The sequence below is a fragment of the Cupressus sempervirens genome, chromosome 3 (assembly GCF_028749045.1).
Source record: "Cupressus sempervirens isolate cs-2001-9-10 chromosome 3, ASM2874904v1, whole genome shotgun sequence".
NCBI lineage: Eukaryota > Viridiplantae > Streptophyta > Pinopsida > Cupressales > Cupressaceae > Cupressus > Cupressus sempervirens.
The window spans coordinates 879,257,341-879,271,395 of record NC_143120.1 but is presented as its reverse complement, the minus strand read 5'-3'; positions in this window follow the sequence as shown (position 1 = coordinate 879,271,395).

Below are 14,055 nucleotides of genomic sequence, written 5' to 3'. Positions count from 1 at the left end.
ACCTACACCATCTTGTAGTGCTCTGAATTAGCTTTCCAACGCCTATAAGAACTCTGAAATCCGATATTCTGAGAGAAAGTTATGGTCGTTTTACTAAGACAATCTTTTTACCATTTTCAATACGATTTTTCATTTTTAATTTTTTTTTTTTTGCAGTGACGAAAATTCTGATGGGATTAAATTTGATGGCCATCATCGGCTGAAACTAAAAAACTCTTTCATTTCCTCTGAACATGGCCAAACTAGGGCATATTATATATCAAAATTTTATGGAAATGTCGACCTGGATCCAATGGTGAGGTCTGTTTTTACCCAGGAGGTCATTTCTGCAAGCTACCCCCCAAAATTCTCATTTAAATGAAACATCCGAAAAAATCTTTTTATCCAACAATTTCCCATGCCCAAATCTTTTAACATCCCATCATAACAGCAAACTCAAAAGCCTCAGATCTGTAATAAATCATTCATATATCTTGCCCTTTCTTTTATCCTCTCATGCATTCCCATGGATTCAATCTAGGGTTACAATAATAAAAACTAGGCTCTGATACCACTTGTAAGGAAACTTGGCAACAAAGAATATAACCGTTTCCACATAATCCATAATAGATCTAAAATGAACACGGAATTAAAATCCACATGCAAGAGAATAGATGCCATACCCACAAAATTGTGACACAAGATATACCCTGGGAAACCCTCATTGAGAGAAAAAACCCAGCCTCCAAAAGCGTACATCATCATGTATTATTCAGCAAAAATACCATTGTCATACAACCATGGAAGCCTTCATGGCCATAGCCACAACCGAGCAAACTATGTGAACAAGCATGAATCCACACATCCTATGCCATGCTTCCAACCTTCACAAATGCTCCCTTGGCTAACTTGTCAAGCCTTGTCCCGCTCGACTTTTTCCTTTTTGTCTTCTCCTTGTCACTCTTTTTTCTCTCTCACAACAACTACCCTTGTGGCTTCTTATATAGTAGCAAGTCCCACAAAACTACTAAGTGGTATTACATAAACCATGTGTTAAAACCATGTGCTACCTAACCCACTGACCCCACATTTAATATTGGACATTTAATTCTTTTCCCCAATATTAAATAACTACATGAAATATTTTTACAATGTTACAATACAACTCATCAAGAATATTCCATAAGAATCTTTACATGTTGCACGTCCATATAGGTACAACATTACATAATAAAAAATAAAATAATAAAATATAATAATATTATGCAATGTGTGCAACACCCATTATCTCAACAAGGGAGACCAATTGAAGATTCACCATAGCTAGCAAAGGAGGAGGTTAACCATCTTGGTTTTCCTCTGAACACCTGAGACATGTTGGGGTCACTTCTCAAATTACCCTGGGTGTCTAAGGTAGGAGCATCCTAGGTGTAAGAGCAATCTTGCATCACTCCAAAATATTTAGTAAGGACTAGCAGACGTGGTGGTTACTATTTATGGGAACTTGCTATTTTTAGTAAGTTTTTCATATGAGCTCAGAATGTTCTCATTTTCTATAGGAAGGTTCATTTTAAAGTTGTAATCCTACCATATAAATCTCATTGCTCAAGCATAAGTATCGAAGAAGTTATTGCAGATTTTTGGTGGAAAAATTTACTGAAAAATCTTTAGGCTCACCATTCGAGGCCTTAGAGTGCTTGGATGAGGTCTAAAAATTCGAAAAAAGGGCACTAGCACAATTTCAATTCTATAGATCAAGAGCTATCATTTCTGAAGAGTGGTTATAATAGCCAATCACAGCAACAGTTTGTGAGTTATGGCCTTCAAAAGTTAGGCTATTGAAATTTCTAAAATAATTTGTCAAAAATGTATTTGGTCGACTCTATGTGTATTTTTAAGGCCTATCGACCCTAGGTATTAAGTTTGAGCATCTAGAACCTTCTCGGTCGGCATACAACTGCCTATGTAAGAAAGGCTCAAACATTGTCTAAGATAGCTCTAGGTGATGGTTTGTAGCACTATCTTCCAAATTACTTTAGTTAAGGCACCCATTTGGGTTAGCATATTGTAATTGATAATTCTATAATTTTGTATTTGCGGCGATAATAAGAAGTCCATATTTTGTTCTCACAATTGTTGTTGTTTCTTTGTTTCTATATGAGTTTATGGTATTAAGGGGAGCACCCTACATCACTATGGTTTTACGAATTCTATTGACGTATCTAGTTCGAGAAGAGATCATCCATTTTGTTCTTGCATAAATTTTTGTCTCCCATGAGCACACTTTCTATGGCCTTGTAATTTGATGAAAAGTGAAACATCTTATAGTTGCTAAATTCTCATTGATAATTGCATCAGTGGAATTAAGGAAGCGTTGCTCCTATTTTCATTAGTTACCAACCAATTTCATCAAAGGCTTAACTCACATATGCATTGTTTTCTACAGCTTATGTCTGTTAGGATTTTATTTCCATGTTATTTGCTTAATTTTCTCATTACCTTATCTTCATTATTTTCTTTACTAACCACTTGTTAAATTAGCAATTTATATTAGTTGCATTGTTAGATTGCATTCATTGAAAAACCAAAAAATACAAAAACATAGTTCTTTTTGTGTGTTTTATTTTAAAGCAGCGAACAAATTCAAAATCTTATTCGAAGTTATCAAAAATAGAAAAGGACTCCTTGTGAACACTTACATTTATCTTCAACTGAGCAGATTCCAGTAGGTTACAAGATCACTCAGAATCTTGGAGTTGATCCCCAAGATCAACTTTTCAAGAGAGGAGTTTGAAAGGATTCCTACTGTTAAGCATCGTGCAAAATGACAGCTCAACAAAAGTGGTACTAGAAGAAGGGCACACCTAAATTTTTAGAATAGAAGAATTTTTTTCCAAAACTTCAAAATTCTACACTTTTTACAAGTTTATAAAATTTTCCAAGTTTCCAAGAAATTCAGATGTGTTGTTGCGCAGGTGCACTACATGCGCTACTGGGCTAAATTCTGAGGTGCGCCTTATTTTGTGAGAAAGTGTACTTCTGTAGAGGTGCTCTTTTTTTAGAGTTGATGCAAACTAGAGGATTTTGATCCAGAATCCCAATTTTAGCAAGCTCTAAGATCTTCACCAAGTGCACATGAGTTCCTTGAGCTTAGCCATTTTTGCAAGCCCCGTAGTGACAAAGGAATACCTTGCATTCAACCACTTCCATTCAACATTTCATCATCTTCTTCAACTCCATCTCCACAACAACCACCCTTAGGTCTGCCAAATGCTCCAATGGCTTTTTTTGCAAACACTGTAGACTCACTGATCAACTTGAGATGTGTACTCAATGACCTCCCCAAGACTCTTGAGAAGTTTTGCCCAAGGTTCATTTATGGAGAAATATGAACTTCTGAAGATCACATCAAAGTATTCAAAGACATTTACAATTTAAAGTAGATTGCTAACAAGAATGTGGTTCTTCAATTATTCTCCTACTCTTTGGGGGAAGTCGCCTTTAATTGGTATGTTAATTTACCACCTGGATGTATTGGAGATTGGGATACTTTCGAGAAATTATTCTTGGAACAATTCAAATCTTTCATCAACCCAATTGTGATACATCAACAATTCATATCAATCAAAAGGGACCCAACGGAGATGGTTTCATGCTTCAACCATTGCTTCCATATGGCATATTGCAAGTTAGAAGCACCATGTACTATACTGGTTGAAGTTGTCATTCAGATTTATCTAAATGCTATGGACCATCTTAATACTATTTTTCTAAAAAGACTTTCAACAATGAATATTGACACATTGGACAAAGTCTTCACAGAAGTGATTACCTTCACTAAGCAAGCTAGTCCTAATGGAGGAGGATTGATGCTTCTAGCTCAAGCTATCACAACAATGTGAGCATACCCTATCGGAGTACCCATGATGCCTAGTCAATTCATACCTATGAGTCTAGTTCCATTACAACAGGTACCCGCTCTGCAAAACCCCAGTAAAATATATCCAAGGTATGAACCTCCAAAAGGTTCCTTCTTTGAGAAAAAGGATACAGTTTTTGTTGAAGTAGACAACAACTTTATTTCCGAATTTTCTTAGATGAAAAAGACAATATCACAAATGAACAATGAACTGACTCATCTAAGGTTATCATAAGGAAAAAATAACAACTCTCAAAGAAACAATTTTTGCCTTTACAATAATAGTTATGGCCAAAACTATAACCAAAATTTGAACAAAAACAACAACAGTGGGAACAACCTTAATCCTTTTGATTGTAATAATAGCTTCCAAAGCTAGAACTAATAGTGGAACACTTAGCCAAATAATGGAAGCATTCCTACAGACAATAACAACAACAATGTTCAGTATACAAATATCAATCAATATGACGATGGTCAAAATACATCTAACAATGATGGTTCCTACTATAATGAAAATCAAGAAATGAATTAGAATTCACTGGTGAATTATAATGCTCCTCTTGTACAATTTAATGCTATGCTATTAGAATCCTATGATTCTACATAGAATATATAGGTAAAACAACTAGCCAAAAAAGAATTCTCGTTTCCATTTAGCTAGGAACCAGACCTTCAGCCTGAAGAGATGTTTGCTTTTCACAACGATAATCAAAATACATACTCTAAGAAGCAGAAAAGAACCTATGATAGATGGAATTCCTCTAGCATTACAACCAACTCCTTTTGACCCGAGAGTAAGTAACAATTTGGTACCAATTAGGCCACCGTATGGAGGACAACAAAATTAGAACCAAGAAAATGTACCAACAATATTGAAAAATCTTGCTTGGTCTATTCAAAAGTATAGTGTTGTAGAAGATTTGAAATGAACAAAGGCCAACATGTCCATGTTTGACATGTTGCAAAACTATCCACAACAACAAGAATCACTCATGAAGACTTTGGATCATACAAAAACACCCCATAATATGAATACTATCCCTCAAAATATAGTCTCTCAACAGGTTAATGCTTCGAAGGCAATGCCAACTATATTTAAAGACAAGATTGAGGTGCCCCTATTTTTGCTTAGCATCAAGATATATGGAAAAAATATTCACAACTGCCTAATTGATTTAGGAGCCTCATGTAATGTCATGCCACTATCAATAGTGCAAAGGTTACGAGTCATTCCTCAACCTTCCAATCAGATAGTGATACAGCTGGATAAAACAAAGGTAAAAGTCATTGGTGTATTGAGAGATGTTTGGATATAGTTGACAGTCAACCCTAGGATTCAAGATGTCATTGATATACATTTGGTCAATATTCTAAAAACATATGGACTACTTCTAAGTAGAGAATGGAGAAAATGCCTAAGTGGATGGTTTTCTATAGATTTTACTCTGTTATGGTTACCATGGAAGGGGTTGAACAATCAAATCAAGATAGATGTAGACCCAAAGTTAAAAATAATGATTACAAAATTAAACACTCTAAATGAGGTGGCATTCCTACAATCAGATTTAGGCTCTTACAAAGTGATGGCATTTGATGCAATTTCAACCAAAATATTAGATGATCAAGATGAAAAATCCAAGATTCTAACCCCAAAGGATGAGATTGTGATCCAATTCATAGATAACATGATAGCTGATTTACAATGTTTGGGAGAAGAATCTGACCCAATTATCCTACTTCTCCTAGGATTTTTTTGATTACATAAAGTTAGCCACTCAAAATTTGAATGTTCAGCATGTCAAGAAGTAGTCACTAAGGTATTAACACAAATGATGGAAATAAAAGGCAATGATAACATCCCAAAAGATGAACCCATGGAAAATCAAAGCCCCACAAACATATTTGAATTTGTTAAAAAAATTGAAGAGGAAATTGAAGATTTAAATCTGTCAGATAGTGATACCTCTTCAGATGGCAGAGGTTTGTCTTCTCCTCCCTCATGAATGATCAAAGTTTAGAGAAGAAGATGGTATGTGAAAGGTCAAGGGTGTACTTAAGCGATCATCCATCCTAAACCCAAAGTGGATGAAATTAAAGAGTTAATAGAGGAAATTCATGATAAACAAGAAAAACATACATTTCCTCTATCAAGGACTAACAATAGAAATTCATCAAGTCCACCCCGTAAAAAATTACAATGGGTTCCCAAGAAACAATCCTTCAAGGCTCAAGTGAAAGAGAAGCTAAGGATGAATAAACATAAGGTTAGAAAACCTAAGGAAGATCCAATTTAGAAACTTTTCTTTGATAGTTCCAAATGGAAATTAGGAGCCGATGTAGGTATTGAGTTGATCAACCCAAAAGGTAAGTCTTTCTACCCAGTATATCAATTATAGTTTAGATGTACTAATAATACTATAGAGTACAAAGCAGTGATCCAAGAACTTCTTTTCATATTGGAGAAAGGAATCACAACTCTCATAATCGAGGGAGATTCTCAGTTGGTTATACAACAAGTGAAATTTTTATACTCTTGTAATGATAAAAAGTTACTTGCTTACAAGAAAAGAGTATGGGATTTATTGGATGATTTTGAAGCCTTGAACATAAATTCCATTCCAAGAAAGAAAAATATGGTAGCAGATGCTCTCGCTATTTTAGCAAGTGCATTACAACCTGTCAAGAGAAAAAAATTGAAATGATCTTCAATAGAATTTGTTGTCACTCCATCTATTCTGGACAATATTACAAACTTTCAAGTCTTTTAGGATGATCAACATATACTTGAGTTTATCATGTGCAATGGCCACTTTAAAGGATGAGAAATTGATGACACTCCAGATGACAAACATGAGGATGATGAACTTGAAGATGAAGATGGGATCATAAATTTAAAAAACCAACACCATTCTTAAGGAAATGATCAAATTAGAACACATTTTTTATCATGATGAATCAACACTTAATAGAAGGATGATCCAGGAGAAGGGGATCAAGGAATGCAACTCATATAAATTAGGTGCCGATGAAGACCCTAGAATGGTAAGGATAGGAAAGGTGTACAATGCACAAGAAAGGGATGACATGCTCAAGTTACTTACCGAGTATAAGGATGTTATTGCTTAGAGCTATAAAGAACTAAAGATGTATGATCTGGAAATTATTACACATGACATCCCATTGAAACTAGATGCCAAACCTTTCTGGTAGAGGTAAAGACCTATTAATCCTATCAATGAGCCACTGATAATGAAAGAAGTTAAGAAGTTATTGGATGCTAAGATCATCTTCCCCATTTGTTATTCCACATGGGTGGCCAATTTGGTTCTTGTATGAAAAAAGACTAGAGAGATTCATCTTTGCATCAATTTTCATAATTTGAACCTAGTATCACAAAAGGAAAACTATCCTTTACCCTCACTAGATGAGGTTCTACAAATTGTGAATGGTTCAAAGATGATATCTTTCTTAGATGGATATTTAGGATATAATCAGGTAATGGTAGAAAAAGAAGATAGGCTAAAGATTACCTTTATGACCAAATGGGGAATGTTTTCCTATAGAAGAATGCCTTTTGGACTGATTAATGTAGGGGCTACATTTCAGCAAGCCATGGATTAAGCTTGTAAGGGATTAATAAAAAAAGTGTATAGTTATCTACATGGATGACTTAACTATATTTTCAAAGGATCAAAGTACTCACATTGTTGATCTAAGATAGGTATTCAATAGATGTCATAAATAAATCATATCTCTTAATCCCAAGAAATATTCGTTTGGGGTCACTAAAGGAAAGCTCTTGGGACATATCATTTCTAAAGCTAGTATCTCCATTGATCCTAATAGAGTTGAAGCTATTCTGAAGATATCGCCTCCTCACAATCAAAAAGAACTTAAGTTCTTCTTTGAGAAGATAAATTTTATGTGAAAATTCATAAGTAGATTTGCAAAGATAGTTCACCCCCTTAATGATTTACTCAAAAAGGGAGCTAAAATAGAATGGGTTTTGGAGATTAAGAAATCATTTGAGGATATCAAAGTAGCCATTTCCATGGCCTTGGTACTAGTAAGTCCTAATTATGAACTACCTTTCAAGATATATTCTTTTTCTTTAGAACATTCATGTGTTGAGATCCTAAAACAGAAGAAGGAAAAGGAAGATGAAATACTTATTGCTTTTATGAGCTATCCTCTGAAAAACATTGAGTTAAATTATTCCAACTTCGATAAATAGTCTTTTTCTTTGATCAAGGCAATGAAAAAGTTCTGTCATTATATACTGAGAAGTAAGTGTATGTGATTGTACCTGATGCAGTGGTAAAGACATTATTGATGAAAAATGAGCTTGGTGAAAGATGAGGGAAATGGATGGTGATACTTCAAGAATTTGATTTAGAAATCCAATCTATGAAGTTAGCTATAGGTCAAGGATTATCAAAAATGACAGTTGATAACCAGGTTGGGGATGAAAAGAAATTCAGATTTGAAAGAGAAATAGATGCAAAAGATCAAAAAAAGATGATAGTATCTCAACTTGATATTGGTCAAGGTGTGATAATAGATGTTTGGTACCAAGATATTGTTTACTATCTTCTACAAAATTAGTATCCCAGTTGGATGAATAGTTCACAGTGTAGGGGGCTTAAAATGAAGTACAAGTCCTATATGTTGAATGATAGAAAGTTATACAAAAGGAATTATGAAGGAATCTACCTGAAGTGCTTGGAACACAAGTAAAAGAAGTCCTGGAATAATTTCACGATAAGTATGGAATATGGCATGGTTCAACATAAGTGACTTCTCATATGATTTTAAGATCAGGCTATTTTTGGCCCACAATATTCAAAGACACTTTTGAGCATGAACATTCTTGTCATATTTGTCAGACTAGTGCTAATAGAGAAAGATACCCTATGATACAATTACAATCGGTGTTTGAGATACGCCCATTTGCAAAGTCAGGGATGGATTTCATTGGCCCAATTAATCTACCTTCATCAATTGGACATTCTTTTATTCTCATAGCTACTGATTATTGTACGTGATGGACAAAAGTAGAGACTTTAAAAAATTATTGCTAAGGTGGTAACAAACTTATTGGAAGAACACATTGTTACTAGATTTCCATTTGCCCTAGTATGCAATAATGGATCAGCTTTTACATCAGTATTCCTAACTCAATGGTCATTCAAAAATTAGGTCATTATCAAATTCTCTTCAAATTATTATCCACAAGGGAATGGTGTTGTCAAATCTATGAATAAGAACTTGATTATAGTAATAAGATGTTTATTAAAGCAGAATCCTAAAGATTGGCATACACAACTCAAATATGCTCTATGGATAGATTGACTAAGGGTTAAGAATGCTTTGGGGACATCTCCATATTTGCTTGTTTATAGACAAGAACTGGTATTCCTGCTTAATCTTAGGATTCCTATTTTGAAATTCATGAGTGGGTATGTTGAAGACATTGACAAAGTACAAATCAAATTGATGAATCTTTTAGAGATGGACAAGAAACATGTAGTTGCATTGGAGCACATGGCTAAACATCAAGTTGTTTTCAAGAGGTGGTTTGACAAAAGGGCCATAATCAAATCATTCCAAATTTTTGACCTTGTTCTACTTTGGGATAAGGCAAAAGAAAAGTCAGATAGTCACACCAAATTTCAATGCTTGTGGATTGGTCCCTATCAGATCATGGAAATTCTTGAAGAAAATACTTTTAGGTTAAGTTCCTTACAAGGGGAATTGCTTTTGTTGCCCGTTAGTGGGAAATTTCTGAAACATTACTTTGAAGCCTAGAAGAAATATTTTAAAAATAAAATTAATATTAATAATAATAAAATTAGATAAATTTCATTTTTGTAAGTGTTTATTTTTTGTAAGTGTGTTTGGTTTTTAGTTGTGTGTTTTCTTTTAGTCGCATGTTTTCTTTCAAAGTTGTGTCAGTCCAGGGGGTAGGTGCACTCAAGATTTTATCTTGACATATCTTATTAACTACTCTTTTGGTTTCAATTTTAGGAAGAGGTATTTCTTTGTCAAGAACATTTTGATGATGTTGTGTCTTATACCAACTCAGGAAAGGATGTTACTTGCAGTAATAGGAGACTTTCAGTCTTGAATTCAAGATTGTAGAGCAATAAGTTCTTAACATTTCACAAATATAAAGATCGATCATCTCAGATGTTGTCAAAGCCCCATTCGTTCAAAAAGAAGGGTCTTCTCGAAGGAATTGCTAAGATCATTGTTTGGCATGAGAGTTTCTAAAAGTTCTTAAAAGAGGAACGTAAGGGATGTTCACAAAAGATCAAATCCAAGAAATGACACTGATGTCTTGGCCACACAGTCTAAGTGTGGTCAAGATATAAAAAGAAAAAAAAATGATGTTAAGACTAAAGGATTTTAAGAGATCTAGAAGGGTAATCTAATAAATAGATATGTAATCAAAATAAGCTATCTGATACTTAAAACATTGCCTCATCGAAGAATCAAATAAGCTATCTAATACCCTTACCCTGAAATTAAGAAAGTTGCAAAAAAAAATTACCTTGAACCCTTACAATGAAGATGAAAATTACCTTGAACCCTTACCTTGAAATTAAGAAAGTTGCAAATAGAAGAGGATGAGAATGGACCCTTGCCTTGAAAGCAAGTTCCAAACAGAAAAGGACACAGAGAATGAAAATTAATCCATCAACATTACCTTGATGGCACAAAATTGCTTTTAATTGGTCATGTCTAAAGCCACCCATTCACACTTTGCCATGTGAATAAATGGAGTTTCATTTTTTCTTTTTCTTTTTGTTTATAACCTTGACAATGTCAAAATTTCAATGCCAAACTTAATTGTCGTTGAAATTTTGATACTAAACTTAACTTTCATCAAAATTTCAACATGATCATGATCAATTTTTTTTTTTAAATGATTTTGACAAGCCAAATTGGTCCACCATCAAAAATTAAGATTGAAAATGACCCCCAAATTTACTATGTAAATATTGTGTAGAATGACTAGATGATGGAAATAGGAATCACTCATTTGATTAGATGTCCAAGACATTCCTATAGAAGGAAATTATTTTTCAATGAATAATCTTGAATGGACACCTATCAAAAATGAAAACATCCAAGAGCTTGACTTATGTGTTGGTATCCCTCTTGGGAGACTCATTGAATTTATAAAAGGAGAAGGTTTATTGTAGGATGACATAGAGACAAAATTTCTACTTACAACTCATAAAGAGTCCAAATTGGAAAACCCTACTAACCATAGTACCATAATGTATTCAAGGTATGCCTCTAGATTTTTTATAACAACTAAGCATGTCATTTTTATATTTTTTATATTTATAATATCAATTAATATGTCTTTTTCTACATGTACAAATAGATATCATTGCACTTTTTGACCAGAGGACAACAGAAAAAACCTAAGGACATAAAAAAGATGAAAAGGATAAAATTATTATAGAAAAGGGGTTTTCAAACTCACTTTCGTGTTAGAGTTAAGTATGGTAGACCTCATGTTGCTATTATCACATATAATGAATTTACCCATCAAGATGTTAATGGTGAATTTTGTCATGGAAAGCATGACCCTTGTAGAGATCCAAGGAGTAGCTTTGCACCAAGACTATCAAATGAATGTAAATCATACATTGAATCCTTGTTAATGATGGGCATAGGAATTGATACTATATGTGAGAGACATTACTTAGACCATGGTCTAATAGAGTTGATGAACAAGAGAGATGCATGTTTACTAAGGAAAGATGTATTAAATGCATGAAAAAGAGTACACTCATTTTGATCACAAAAAATGAGGATGATGCCAAAAGTGTTAATTTGTGGCACATAGAGAAGAAAGATAAATTCTTCTTCTACAAAACATCAAACACCATGGGAGATGTTCCATTCATTGTAGGCATCCAAACACCTTGGATGAGAGAAATGATTGTCAAACATTTACATAACTCTATTATCGCAATGGATTCAATATTTTCAACAAATAAATATGGTGTAAGTACAAAAATATTAACTATATTTACTCATTCATTTATTTTATTTCAACAAATTAATTTGTTAATGTTGCATTCATGTGTAGTTTGAGTTATATACGTTGCTTATTTTTTATGAACAAGAGGTTGGTGTACCTATTGCATAGGCAATATCCTCGAGAAATAGAATTGAGGATATAAATGAATGGCTAAAAGAGATCTATAGACATGGGAAACAATTGAAAGATGATTGGCATGCCAATGCATTCATGACAGATCATGCTAGTGCATAAATTGAAGCTATCAAGTTTTTATTAGCCTTAATTTCTACATTCAAACTAAAATTAACTCAATTTAATGTCATGATTTATAATATAGCCTAGAATTTTGCACTCATTTTCTAAAAATGTTATTGATCAATTTTTACAATGGAGAACTTGCATATCATATTTTAAATGTCGATTTCTTTTATGTATTTGGCATGTGTGTAGGGCATGGCTAAAGAATGTGTACAGGTAAATCGATATTTTATCAACATATATCAATCATCACTTATTTGAGAATGCAACTTGATATGATCTTTTCTAATATAGATTTGGGAGCAATAAGATTGTTGGAACAAACATGTTTGATAGATTGGGCTATATAATGTATGCAAGGGTCCATAATGAAAATACAACCATTCACTTAATCAAACAATTCATGGAGGAGTTCAAAGAAGAGAAAACATTCATTGATTATTTTCTAAAAATGTGGTGTGGTGATGAAACCCATATTGGTAAGTTTGTCAAGATTTTCATTTTTGTATATTTGTGTTTACATTATTTAAATTATTATTTTGAGTTAATAGTATATTTTTACGATTGCATGTATAGCAATGTGGGCAAAAACTCTTTGAAATTTCCCACATGCCAATCAAGAAACCAATGCATCTATAGAGTCTTATAATTTCCATATCAAGAGTCATTATTTAAGTGATTGTGCCAAAAAAATATCAAGGAGAATGGATTAAAATATCTATGCGCTTCTTCATAGGATAGAGCCATTTTATAAAAATAAAAGATATTTGCAGTTATCTAGGTTTCTCACTAACTTTAAAAAAGAAAGATGTTATATAATTGCACTAGAGAGGTAAAAAAGAATACCCGATTCATATTGTTATCCTTATGATCTACCTAATACATACAAAATAAGAAGTCAATCCGATCCTATGAAGCGGTACATTGTTAGAAAATTTGAACCAAATTTACATGTGTGTGATTGTCAATGGGCACAAATAGGAAACACATGCAAGCATGTATTGAAGATTTTAGATCTTTTAAAAAGAAACCAAGAAAATGGGCAAGATCAAGTTGTTGGTAAGTTTTCTCTAACATTTTAGTATTATATCTTTATTTTCAAAGTTTATTTTTTCTCTAAACTAACAAAAAAAATTGGAATTATAGATGATGTCACTCCATTGGATGATGGCGATAATGGCGCCAGAGGAAGATCTTTTCATGAGAATAATATCATTGGTAATGATTATATTTATCTTTCATAGTTAAAAATTTTATTGATTTTTTTGGTTCTTAAACTTAATAAATTATTATTCAAATTGAAAATGCTTGTAATCCATTAGAAGATCAATATGTGATTGGAGTTGGAAGTAGTCAAGACCAAAGAATTAGTAAATTTCAATGCCACAAGTTTTCAATACAAATATTGATTTTCCTAATTTTTAACTTAATTTTTTTTTTTTGGATGGTTGGAATTCATAAGGTCTTTCCAATGAATATTTTCAAAGTGCTTTTGATTATATGAATTCATTACTCCAAAATCTACTAGCCACAGAAGATCATCTAAAAATCCATTTTGCTAAAGGTGTTGAGAGATTTAATAAATATTTTCATCTATCCATTTCTCCCTCTTCAATGTTTACATCAACTACTAGTATTGAGAACATGCCCATGAGACACATATCACCATGGTTTAGTATAAGCAAACTACGCAAAAGACATGTTTATCAAAAATGTCATAGCATTCACTGAGAATCAAATGAAAGAGTAGCAGAGCATGAAGAATTTTAGTTCCCTTTTATATCTTGTAGAAAAAGGAAGAAAATGAGGGTCTTAAATCGTTCAAGCATAGCCATGTATAAAAAGAAACGGG